Source organism: Adiantum capillus-veneris, chromosome 11 (genome assembly GCF_014529385.1).
Source record: "Adiantum capillus-veneris isolate H3 chromosome 11, ASM1452938v2, whole genome shotgun sequence".
Classification (NCBI taxonomy): domain Eukaryota; kingdom Viridiplantae; phylum Streptophyta; class Polypodiopsida; order Polypodiales; family Pteridaceae; genus Adiantum; species Adiantum capillus-veneris.
The window spans coordinates 14,606,754-14,619,913 of NC_140941.1; positions in this window are offsets into that span (position 1 = coordinate 14,606,754).

The following is a 13,160-nucleotide window of genomic DNA, read 5'->3' on the forward strand; positions in this document are numbered from 1 at the left end:
TGTCATGATACGTCCAAGCAAAGATATCCTTGTATTCCTTGAGGAGATCCTTAAGTACAGACTCTTCAGTTTCGGTAAGGTCTTGAGCAATAAAGACTGGTTTAGACTCCTCACCTGGTTCTGCTAATTCTATCTCTTTAACTACCGCTGGACCATCATAGACTCCACTGCTTCCATTGGCAGGTATTCGTTGGGCTTTGGCATACACAACCTTTTGCTCCCCCGTGGTATAAGATTTAAAATGTTCAGGAGCCGTATGTAAGTCAGCAGGCTCTTGTCCTGACGGAGACCTTTCTTTTAGTTCTTCCTCCTTTTGTTGTTGTGCTAACTCTCGGTTTTGACGTCTTCTTATAGTTCGACTCAATTTCGGCTCTGTAACCTCCAATTGAGCGAGGTCAATGGGTCGCGGGCTGCACCACATGACACTCTGGAGATGTTCACACCAATTGTCTACTAGCTTTCGATGAGCATCACATGCTCCTATATAGCTAAGCCATTCTGCAGTAGATCTTTCCTTGTTTATCCTAGCTCTCACATTTGCTCGATATCGTCGTCTCTTATATGACCTTTGTTTCTTGTTAAGGTTTTGATTTTGGTAAATGTTTGAACTCGACTCGCTTGATAGGTCTTCGCTTGTATCTTCTTCACTCTCATATAAATTACCATAGATGGTCGTACTAGGCCTTGAGTGTTCAGTTTCTATACTTGGCTCACTCGATGTTCCCTCAGGTTCTGAATCCATTTCTCCCTGAGATTCTGTTTCTGATGTGTATTGGCCTGAAGCCTTTGAGGAGTCATCGGTTTCACTCTCAGGTAGGTGTGCCTCTTTCTTATCATCGGATGTTACATGCGCTACACCTAACATGTTTACTGGTGCAATGTGTGGTATCTCTTCCCCATCTGGTGTTACCCAGGTTGTTCCTCTAGCTCCCCATGTATCTATAGTTGCTGCTAGGTGTACCCAATCGACATTGTCTAACTCAGCCATTCCGGGTAGGATATCCATATAAGGAGAGTTCTCCCCAATATCCGTGTCTTCGTTACACGTGTAACAATACTGTAATGGAGCTGAGTGAATTGTTGTCTCTGATTGATTATCAATGATGAATTTATTTCCTAGAGGATGCATTCGACCACTTAAAAGATCAACTCGAATGACAGAGTCTTGGAACTGTAAGTAGACGTGGTTTTTGGACCAGTCATGCACCATTTTTGCTTCCCTCATGAATGGACGCCCTAAGATCATCTCAAATGACATAGGATGCTTGGAAAAATCCATAAGAATGAAAGTCTGCCTTACCTTGTGTCCCAAGACCTTGATTCTGAGATCCTTTAGCATTCCAATAGGCGTAACAATAGATCCATTAGCCATTTTTACCACTACGCTTGTGGCTTCAAGGTGAGGTCGCCCCATAGACTCCCAAAAACTCTTTGTCACCATGCTGACTCCCGCACCACCGTTAAGGACTCCCTTTACAGTTAATCCTTTAGTGGTGATTGGCAGAGTAGCATTAGATTCATCACCTTCTGTGCGCTCCTTGCCGCACTGTCGAAGCAAGGGACTTGCCAATACACCGTGTGCGAGCCACAAACGGCTCCAAGCACACAACAAGCCTAAACTAGCAAGCTCAAGAGAACAAAGGGTGTGTCACTCACCGCTCTACGCTCGCCTTCGTGGTGGATTCCTCGCCGCGATGAAGAAGAAGCTGCAGTCGTGCCGTGCTCAACCGCCTCGCCGCCGCCGTGCCTTCGTAATGCTCGATCGCACACACACTCTCCCTCTCTCTCTCTCTCTCACACACACACACACACGAGGAGGTGAAGAAGAAGAAGATGGAGATGGAGCAAGAGCACTCTTCAATTGCACAAATGAGAGAATGAGTAAAAATTAGGTTTAGTTGGCTTTTATAGGAGCTCACCCCATTCACACTTGGGCGCCCATGCTTAGCCAACTAATCCCTTGAATGTCCAAGTTAAAGTGCGCCTCTCATCGGCGATCACTCTACCTTTCCCTATTGGACCAACAAGCCCGGTACCTGACTCTACCAAATACATAATACGCGTCCGTCGTAGGTGATGGGGTGTCCGTGAGCCGTGAGGGTTAACATGCCCCCCTTCCTGATGTAGATTCCGTCCTCGGAAGCTATTGAGTTGAAGCTGGTTCGTCGAGGTGGAAGAGCATTTGAGATGAATGTCCTTAGCCTTCTTCAGTCACTGCAAAATCAAACAACATTGGCACAGTAATGGCATTCTCTTAAAAAGCATATGCAGTTTTAGGTAGACAAATTGATTGGTCAAAGAATTTCAAACAATTTGGTAGCAATGAACATTAAATTGCAATGTAATCAAATGCATAAACAGATGTAAAGGTAGAAAATTAAACAAGTCTGGGGTCACTAATTTGACGGTCGAAAAGCACTAGAGATCGAATATTAATACCATGGGTAAGATTCTTAATTTTCTGTGGTCAATTAAGTTGTTTAATCGCGAGAGCCAAGTATTCATGTTCGAGGGCTGACTAGAGGCTATACCTAGAATACTTTGTAGTTAAGCTACCATAAAAGGAATTTCTCATGAAATCATCGCCTGACTGATTACTTTTTCTTTGACCCCCCAAGGTCTTTTCACATTGATTCAATTTTGAAGTGGGTGCTTATTTTGTATGCCTTGGGTTTTTTGCTTTTCAAGAAAAAGCGCCCACGCTGGGAACCTCTAGGGCTCTAGTACCATAGGCGATACATGTGAGTGAAGTACCAAAACAAGCTGAGATTTCTCTTCCAACTTAAAATTTTACATTGTGGCACTTTGATTTTTTGTTTGTTCATTTTTAGCATTTTAATTTTGTAACTTTGGGGGGTCATATAACACTGTTACCCTCCCCAGGCTCATCACATTAGTAAACTCCCTTTATAATACTTAAGCTAAAGGTCAATAGGGTTAAGCCCACTAGAAAGCCCTAGTACATTTCATACAATGCTGCCTAAATCGGATTAAGAACCTAAGTAACCATTGTTTATTAGGAAGGCATTCCCCATGGTATTAAGAGAAGATTTCTAATACCTAGCTTGGTCAAACTAGCTTAGTTGGACTGCTTGATTTTTACACCTAAACAAGTGATTAGGACAAAAGATTGCATTGAATTAAATGTTGGATACTAAGCCAATGCGCTGAATAGTATGCTACCAATCACAATCAAAGCAGACAAACATGGATGCAAAAACGATAAGGGCAATGCTAATGGACAAGAAACACCTGTTTGTGTTGATGGTCGCGCTTGATTTGAAGTGTGAACGAGAGAAAGGTTCCATGAAGGTCCAAACCCTATCAATAGCAACACGCTCCTGTACACACTAGGAAACAAAAGGAATACCTCCAGGAGGCACATCAGTGGGAAAAATTAAAACTCCTAAAAAACAAACTCAAAACACAATCTAGACCCCTAACCTACCTATCTGTTACCCCTTTTAGAATCAAGGAAAGAGGATATTATATAAACCGGGTGGCCACCCTAAGGCTAGGCCTCTATCCTCATCATCTAGATAAATAAAATCGTTGTCCGTGAGGCCATAGTCTTCCTCGGTCTCTATTAGTTCCTCTTCATCATCCTCTTGTGCAAGCATGCTAATCAAGAACCTCGTGATGCGTGGATACTCATCTTGTGCAAAAGAATAAGCATGTGCCATTGGAGACACATTCGCTACTGGGTAGGGATCACTAGTTAGCCATAGACGTATCAGCCATTCTAACTCCTCAAAATTTCTCTCACATGCAAGGCTCTCTATCAAATCCCATTCGCAAGAAAGTATAGGGTAGCATACGTAGAACACTTGTTGAAAAGACAAGGGGTACCTTTCATCAAAAATAGAAGTGCATGCCTCTGGTGAAGTAGCCATTTCTGACAAGACAGATAGATTTGGTTAGGCCTTTAAAACATAAGAGTTGTTTTTGTGTGTTGCTTGAATTGACACGGTGAATTTGGACTTATATGTAAGATCTGATAGGGTGCTCTCTCATTGCTAGGCTCTCTTGCTCTTTACTATTTTTGTTTTTTTGTGAGTATAAGGCTATATATATACATTCCCTAAGATCGGAGATTGAGAGGTCAGGGAAAAAGGTTGAGAGGGAAACAAATGAATGATGACTGTCAGCAAACACTCCCCCCTTCCTTGGGTAGATCATACCGTTTGAAATGAGCTTGTCACCCTTTGAAACCAAATGTTCCAGTTGGTAATAGGTGAGGATTTTTGCCAGTAGTTTGTTATTACCCTAGGTGCCTTGTCAAGCTGCAAGGGTGGTAAGGTACTCTCCCATGATTTTATTTGCAACGTTGTTGTAGGTGGTGAACTTACCCCGGAAGGTGCAAACTCTTTCGTGCTTGGATGGATATGTACAGTGGTAGGTGGAGGTTGTGTCGAAGCTTCTATTTGCGTATAGGAACTACATGAAGAGCAAGAAGCTTCATTTGATTTCCCTGTTCCTGAGCTAGGTGGAACAAATCGTTCTTTCTTTGGTACCCAAACTAGCTCGGGAGCGGGTGTATAGCATTCTGTGATCTTTTTCTTTGCACGATCATTGATTCGTTTTGGAGATACGGGATTGGGCTCACTTGGGTCAGGTGATAGGTAAGAGTACAATCTACGTTTTGGCACCCAGATTTGATCATTTCCTTGATAGTAGCCTTGGGCTTCCAATAGTCGTTTAGGGATCCATCGCAACATTTTCTTACTTTTCTTGGAGCGAGTGGTACGTTTCTTACAAGGTTTTTGTTTTTTAGCACTAGCTATGGTCACTAAGGAAGCTTTAGGGACCCACTTGTATGTTTTCTTCGTTACATTAGGATGAGTCTTGTCAGAAGCGATATGCATTGCTTGTAGCATATTTAAGGGTATAGGCATTTCATCCCCCTCAGGTGTTACCCAGGTCGTCCCCCTATTTCCCCAAGTGTCTATGGTTGATGCTAGGTGGACCCAATCCACATTGTCTGATTCCGTCATACCCGGTAACACATCCATGTAAGGAGAATCTTGGCCAATGTCTGTATCCTTCTTACAAGTGCAACAATATTGTAGTGGGGCCGAGTGAACTGTGGTGTCAGAGCGATGATCAATAATGGTTTTACTCCCTATGGGATGTACCTTACCAGTCACCAAATCCACTCTAAGGACAGAGTCTTGGAACTGCAAATAGACATGATTTTTAGACCAATCGTGAACCATTTGTGCTTCCCTCATGAATGGTCGTCCTAAAATCATTTCATATGACATAAGGTGTTTAGAGAAATCCATTACAATGAACGTATGTCGTACCTTGTGTCCTAGAACTTTGATCTTAAGATCCTTGAGCATCCCCATAGGTTTGGCTATGGTACAATTTTCCATCTTTACCACAATGTTAGTAACACTGAGGCGGGGTTTTCCCATGGATTCCCAACAATCTTTTGTAACGATGCTAACTCCCGCACCACCATCAAGAATTCCCTTTATAGTTAATCCCTTGGTAGTGATGGGTAGGGTCGCATTAGACTCGTCGCCTTCAAAATACTGCCCTAATTCGTTAATGGGTACCTCGATCACAGACTCGTGTCCATCTAAGTCAAGTGATTGCACATGATTTTCCTCATCACTCATAATCGAGTCAGGCCTATTTGGTTGCGCAAACTGCGGTAATCCCGTTCGTAGCTCTCCGTTAAGGAATGCTCGAAGTGCAAGGAATAACTCAGGATCTCCATACAGCTTTGCTATGATCGTGGTTCGGACCTCAGAAGACATGAAGTCCACTAGTTTGGCAACATTCATTGGCGTTTTGCAGGGTGTAGATCCTTGACTAGGAACTGGTGAGGATGGAATCTCATATTCCTCAATGGGATCAGGTATTCCTTCGTTAAACATCCTTTCCAACAAGAAGGGTGTATGCTCACTTTCTGATGTCCCGTCCTCACTCCCTTCTTGGATGATACTAGATATGGCTAACAGTCTATGGTTCATGTGGGGTGGATGAACTTGCGTGGGAAACACTGTGTCATGAATTTTGATATGCATGGGTTCTAGTTCTAGTTTCCTTTGAGTCTCCTCCACTAAACCTCTTAGATGTTTCACCTGCTTAATCTCGTCTACAGGGTTTGGGTACGTCCCAATCTTCTTTTTACGATTTTTCCCTTTTTGCCCCTGCGATTTATCTTGGGGGTCTTGGATTGGATTTGGAAACACTTGTGGTGTTTTCAGAGGCTCTTTATGGTTTTCTCTTATTCGGTTTTCATTTGGTCCCATGTTACGGTTTTCCTTGTCGGTCTTTCCCTTTGTGGTATTGGTTCTAGTCTCCATTGTCTCGACTGAATTTGAATCATCCTCGAGGTCATTCATATACACGGGGTCATCTCCTGTTCCTATGTTTGTTTTGGAACTTGGCTTTGAATTTTCCGTATTCTGCGACTTCTTCCTTCGTGTCTTCTTTTTCTTTGCTTGGATAACTGACGCGGTATCTCTCTCTTCGAGGATATGTCCTGGCCCTTGAAGCATGGACCGTGTAATCGCATAAGCGGGTGCAACGGGTGGTATTGGCGATGTCACACTAGAAATTTCGACCAAGTTCAGGGGTGTGATTTTAGGCGCATTTGGGTTATAGGGGCATTGGGCAATCAAGTGATCTATGCCACAACGATTACATGTGAGTATTGGCATTGCAGACGTGCTCCCTTGATTCACTTGCATCTGTGCAGCATTCTTTTGCAGCCTAATAGGGCACTCCGCTACTCGATGTGGTCCACCACACTCGTAGCATTGAAGAGGTGGCCTCCTAGCCTGGGTGTTGATATTTTGACCTCTGGATGCGAGAGCAGCAGCTTGATAAACCGGCTTGACTTGCCCCCAACAATCTTCCATGTAGTATATAGGACACTCTTCCAATGTATCAAGTCCGTAGGCAATACTAGTGTCTATTTCCTCCTCACAACCATCTGCATAAGCATTAGATGGCTCGCAACCCACTTGGTTCATAGGGGCAACTCTTGGATGCGGGGGCTGCGGTCCTAGCACAGGAGGTGGTAGCGGTGTAGCTTGTACAACATTTTGAGATCTAGGGACCATGTGTTGCGGTAGTTGCTCAACAGGTGGAGTAGGCATCAATACAGGAGCTCGAGGTGCATCCGTCCAGGCTACAGGTGGTGTATTTGCCATCATACGTTTGATCATTAAACAATCCTTAGCTTGGTGACCATACCTACCACATGCGTTGCAAGTTCCATTAAATTTTACTCTAAACGTAGGGCACTCACTAGTGCTATGTGGACCTAAGCAAATGGAACACCATTGTTGCTCCCTTCTTGGATACATGTGACTATTTTGAGGGGGTCGATTATCCTTAAGAGACTCTTGGATTGCCTTGGTGAGGTCTGTCAAGAATGTCTCAAATACCTTTGGCTCATTGGCAATGGGCTTTGCAGTCATGGGTTCATACTCAATGGCTTGTGAGCTAGTGGATCTCGTGTCAGTAGACACCCTCATGCCTGCTATCATCAAGTTGTCCGATTGCATTGGCAGTGACATCTTCCCAGGTTGTGATACCTCTAATCACTAGTCCATTATAGATTCCTTCATTCCTCAACCCTCGAATGAATCGATCAAGCAGTTGGTTATTGTTGAAGCGCTCATTTACAGGGCAACGAGAGTTTAAGTGCTTTAGACGACTAATGAAGTCCCTTACTGACTCTCCTTCCTTACGTTCGGCCTTCTATAGCTGAGATGCTACACCCCAAAGCACACCTTCTCGTATGTACTCCTTTAGAAACAACCTTCGAAGGGTAGGGTAGATTGTTTTCTCGTCCACCCTTAGGGTCCTATACCAATCTCCAGCCTTCCCACTTAATGTCAAGCTTAAGGCATTGCACTTATGTAGTTCGTTGCGTTCCCCTAAGGAATCACATACTTGTTCAAACACTTCAATGTGTTTTCTAGCATCTTCGTCCCCATTGAATTTTTGCGTGAGTTTGGCAATTTGTACTGCCTTACTTCTAGGCTCTCTATCAGATGCGTGACGCATATTTTCCGCGATAGATCGACCTATGGTTTGAGCAAACGTTGCCAAGTCACCTATGTGAGGAGGCAGGGCCGGTGGAGGTACTCTTGGAATCATATGTGGGAGAGGAACGGATACCGGTCTTGGCATATGTATAGATGATGCAGGATATGGAACATAACCGGGCATAGGTCCACTCGGATAAGAGCTAGGGAGCGGCGCTCGAGGAGCATAAGCAAGTGGTACTATTGGAGGTGTGGGGGCCATGTGTGCATAAGGGGCTAGAGGCACATATGGTCGAGGCCCCATATTAGGTACTACGACACTAGGTAGTGGCACTGCGCTAATCGTAGATATCATCGGTACATTCTCTGTCAGGCTTATCCCTGGAGTGAGCACTGGGTTTTCCTTAATAGAGGGTTGAGCCAAGTTAGGGAAGCTAAAGTTTTCGCTCGGAGGCTCAGATTGCATAGAGACCCCAGGTGAAATGACGTAAGATGGGTCCATGGGGCTCATTAGAGGAGTCTCCATTTGTGATAGAGTAGGCTGTTGAGCCTTGCTCGTATCCAGAAATCTCATGGGGCCAGTTGAGAGTATATTTACCCCTCGGTTTTGCCTTTCGGATTGAATAATGCCATGGATAACATTACAAATCATTTTCTGTTGATCTTCGATGCTCATGGCACTAGAGGTGGATTGTACAATCTCTATCCATCCTACATGGTAGGCGTGGCCAGAGTGTAGATCCGTCAACACCTCAGTGTGGGGGGTGTCCAATGATCATTAATGAACAATCCTTCTAGAGTCGACGTGTTAATGGTTTCTTGTGAGGTAGAAGCAATGTTGCTCCCCGTGGTTTTACTTGTCACCAACGGTACTCTAGAGGGAACTTCTGAAGGAGGCAGCTCAACAGGGCCTTCTTAGTAAGAAGTTGGTAGGATATCCACATGGACACTCTTTGGGGGTGTGGGGTCCACGTGCGATGTGAAAGGAGAGTCCACTTCCCCACCCCCTTCGTGTGCTTCATTTGCATCAGGTTCCGAGCGAGTAGCTCTACCTAATGTTTCCATGAAACGGCTAAACATACTAGTACTAGGTTGTGGAGCTTCGGGAGGTGCATGGCCTTCTCTCTCAGTGTTTTGGGTAGGGTATGCTTCCATGATTTCTGAGTCGGAGGAGGAATCACTAGCGGCTATTTTAGGGTCTTGGGTAGTGCTACCTTGTGTCCCCGCTAAGGGTCTAGAGCTTATCGTGGATGGGTAATGGGTGTCCGTATGAACAGAGGCACCCTCAATATGCTCGTGTTCTAGCACCCGCCCAGAGCGTAAGTGCATGTGCTTTTGATACCCTAAGGTGTCAAAAAGCTGCTCTAGGAGGCCTTGCGACTAGTTTTTAGCGTGTTTTTTGTTTGTTTTTTTGCTATATTTTTTAGAGCGTGTCGTGGAATGGGCCGTGTGATAGCTCGAAACGAGCGTATCGGTCAGAGGGTCGTGTCGTGCTTTACAGCCCTCCGTTTGGTCACTCTATGCCCTCGGAATCCCTAAAACTGTCAATTTCCAGTAGGGAACTAGGCCCAAACTAGAAAGTCTAAGGGTGCAAGTGGGAAGAGAAAGGAGGAGAGTGGAGGACTTGTCCCACATGCTCTCATTCTCTCTTGAGGGAGTAGGGTATATATATAAGAGTGAGTCTAGTATATATCATAAGACTGAGGACTGAGGCCTGGGCCTGGGCTTGGGCTTGGGAAAATGATCCCGATCTATCTTTTATACAAACCAACCCGTCCGTTTTAAGAGTCACGTTTTTTATTTTCGAAAAATTTCGCCGCCCGCTCACTCGCGTTTTTAATTTCCGAATTTTATTTTATTTTTTATTTTTTTCCAAAAAAAAAATTTTTCCAAATTTTTTTTTTGTTAATGCAGAAAATACAGAAATTGAAAAAACGCAGAAATTCAGAAATTGCAGAAATTGCAGAAAAAACGCAGAAAATGCAGAAATTGCAGAAATTGCAGAAAATTGAAAAAACGCAGAAATGCAGAAAATTGCAGAAATTGAAAACGCCGAACTTGAAAATGCAAAAATTGCAGAAATTGAAAAAACGCACACAATAGCAGAAATTGAAAGTTGGCAGCAAATGCAGAAAACGCAAAAAATAGAAATCTCCACACACTTCTTCCCTGCCTTTCCTATGATAGAAATTGCACCAGAAGAAAGCGTAAAGTGCTAACCGAGCTTAGTGTAGGGCATATCCCCGGCAGCGGCGCCAAAAATGTGCGCTCCTTGCCGCACTGTCGAAGCAAGGGACTTGCCAATACACCGTGTGCGAGCCACAAACGGCTCCAAGCACACAACAAGCCTAAACTAGCAAGCTCAAGAGAACAAAGGGTGTGTCACTCACCGCTCTACGCTCGCCTTCGTGGTGGATTCCTCGCCACGATGAAGAAGAAGCTGCAGTCGTGCCGCGCTCAACCGCCTCGCCGCCGCCGTGCCTTCGTAATGCTCGATCGCACACACACTCTCCCTCTCTCTCTCTCTCTCACACACACACACACGAGGAGGTGAAGAAGAAGAAGATGGAGATGGAGCAAGAGCACTCTTCAATTGCACAAATGAGAGAATGAGTAAAAATTAGGTTTAGTTGGCTTTTATAGGAGCTCACCCCATTCACACTTGGGCGCCCATGCTTAGCCAACTAATCCCTTGAATGTCCAAGTTAAAGTGCGCCTCTCATCGGCGATCACTCTACCTTTCCCTATTGGACCGACAAGCCCGGTACCTGACTCTACCAAATACATAATACGCGTCCATCGTAGGTGATGGGGTGTCCGTGAGCCGTGAGGGTTAACACCTTCAAAGTATTGCCCCAACTTGTTAACGGGTACTATAATTACAGATTCATGTCCCGCTAGGTCAGATGGTGGTGCTAAATGTTCCTCATCATTCATTACCGAGTCAGGTTTGTTCATATGTGCAAACTGTGGTAATCCGGCCTGTAATTCTCCATTGAGGAAGGCTCGAAGAGCTGAGACTAGCTCGGGGTCTTTATATAGTTTGGACATGATGGTGGTTCTAACTTCTGAAGACATGAAATCCATCAATTTGGCAACATTTAATGGCATCTTGTGGGACATAGGACCCTGACAAGAGAATGGTGAAGATGGAATCTCCACTTCCTCAAGGGGGTCGGGCATTCCCTCACCAAACATTCTCTCTAGTAGGAAAGGTGTGTGTCCACTTTGAGATGTCCTACCCTCACTCTCTTCCCGAATGATACTGGGTATAGCTAACGGCCTGTAGTTCTTGTGAGGTTGAACTTGTGTGGGAAACACTATGTCCGACATCTGGATATGTTTGGGTTCAGGTTCTAATGTTCGTTGAGTCTTCCACCAAACCCCTCAGTTGTTGGACTCGTTCAATTTCCACTGTTGGGTTTGGATAGGTTCCAATCTTTCTCTTGCAATCCTCATTTTTCGTCTCTCGTGGCTTATCTTGGGGGTTCGCAACTGGGTGGTTTAACTTTGAATACTCTTTTGGTGAGTTTTGGTCTCCGTGGTCTCTATCGAATCTGAGTCATCCTCAGGGTCATTCATATACACGGAATCCTCCTGTCCCTATGTTAGTCTTTGAACTAGGTTTTGAGCTAGAAGCATTAAGGGGTTTCTTTCTTTATGTTTTCTTCTTTCTCGCTCGGCCATTGGATGCAGCATCTCTCTCTTCGAGGATGTAATTTTGCTTTTGGAGCATCGACCGTATGAGTGCATTCATTGGTGCTATGTTTATAGTTGGTGGTGTCCCATCAACAATCTCTATTATGTTCAATGGTGTGATTTTCGGTGTGTTTGGATTGTTAGGACACTGTGCGATCAAATGATCTATGCCACAACGATTACAAGTGAGTATTGGCATTGCCAATGCACTCCCTTGACTTGTTTGCATTAGTGCAGCATTCTTTTGCATTCTAATGGGGCACTCAGCTACTCGATTTTGTCCACCACATTCGTAGCACTGAAGAGGTGGTCTCCTGGCAAAACTATTAATGTTTTGGCCTCTTGCTGCTAACGCAGTAGCTTGATATACCGGTTTGATTTGTCCCCAATGGTCTTCCATATAGTACATGGGACACTCCTCAAGCATGTCGACTCCATAGGTGATACTAGAGTCTATGTCCTCTTCGCAATCTACATAAGTATTAGATGACTCGCAACCTATTTGGTTCATAGGTGTAACTCTTGGATGAGGGGGTTGCAGTCCTAGCACTGGAGGTGGCAACGGTGTGGTTTGGACCACATTTTGCGTTCTAGGGACCATGTGTTGTAATGGCAACTGTTGCTCCATGGATGGGGTAGGCATCAATGCAGTAACTCGAGGTGAGTCTGCCCAAGCTATAGGCGGTCTATTTTCCATGATGCGTTTAAGAATTAGGCAATCCTTCGCTTGATGGCCATACCTAGCACACGCGTTACAAGTCCCGTTAAACTTTACTCTGAAAGTAGGGCATTCACTCGTAGTATGTGGGCCCAAGAAAATTGAGCACCATTGTTGATCCCTTCTTGGATACATATGAGTGTTTTGTGGAGCACGATTACCCCTAAGGATTTCTTGGATGGCCTTTGTGAGATCTGCCAAAGTCATCTCAGATATCGTTTGCTCTTTCACGATTGGCTTTATCTTCATTGGATCATGCCTTGATGCTTGCGAGCTACTAGACTTCGGCTCGGCAGACACTCTTTCTCCTGCAATCATTAAATTATCCTCCAATTGGATTGCATTCATGGTGACTGATTCCCAAGTAGTGATACCTCTAATTACTAGGCCATTATAAATATTTTCATGTCGTAGTCCCCTAATGAATCTATCGAGCAATTGGTTGTTGTTGAATCGCTCGTTTGGATTGCATCGAGAATTCAAATTCTTTAGGCGACTAACGAAGTCTCTCACGGATTCACCTTCTTCTCGTTGGGCTTTCTGGAGCTGAGAGGCTACACCCCAAAGTACTCCCTCTCGTATGTATTCTTTTAAGAACAGTCTCCTAAGAGTAGAGTAGATCGTTTTTTCTTCTACTCTTAAGGTTCTATACCAATCTCCAGCCTTTCCGCTTAGGGTCAAACTCAAAGCCTTACACTTATGTAGCTCATTGTGCTCTTCCAAGGAAT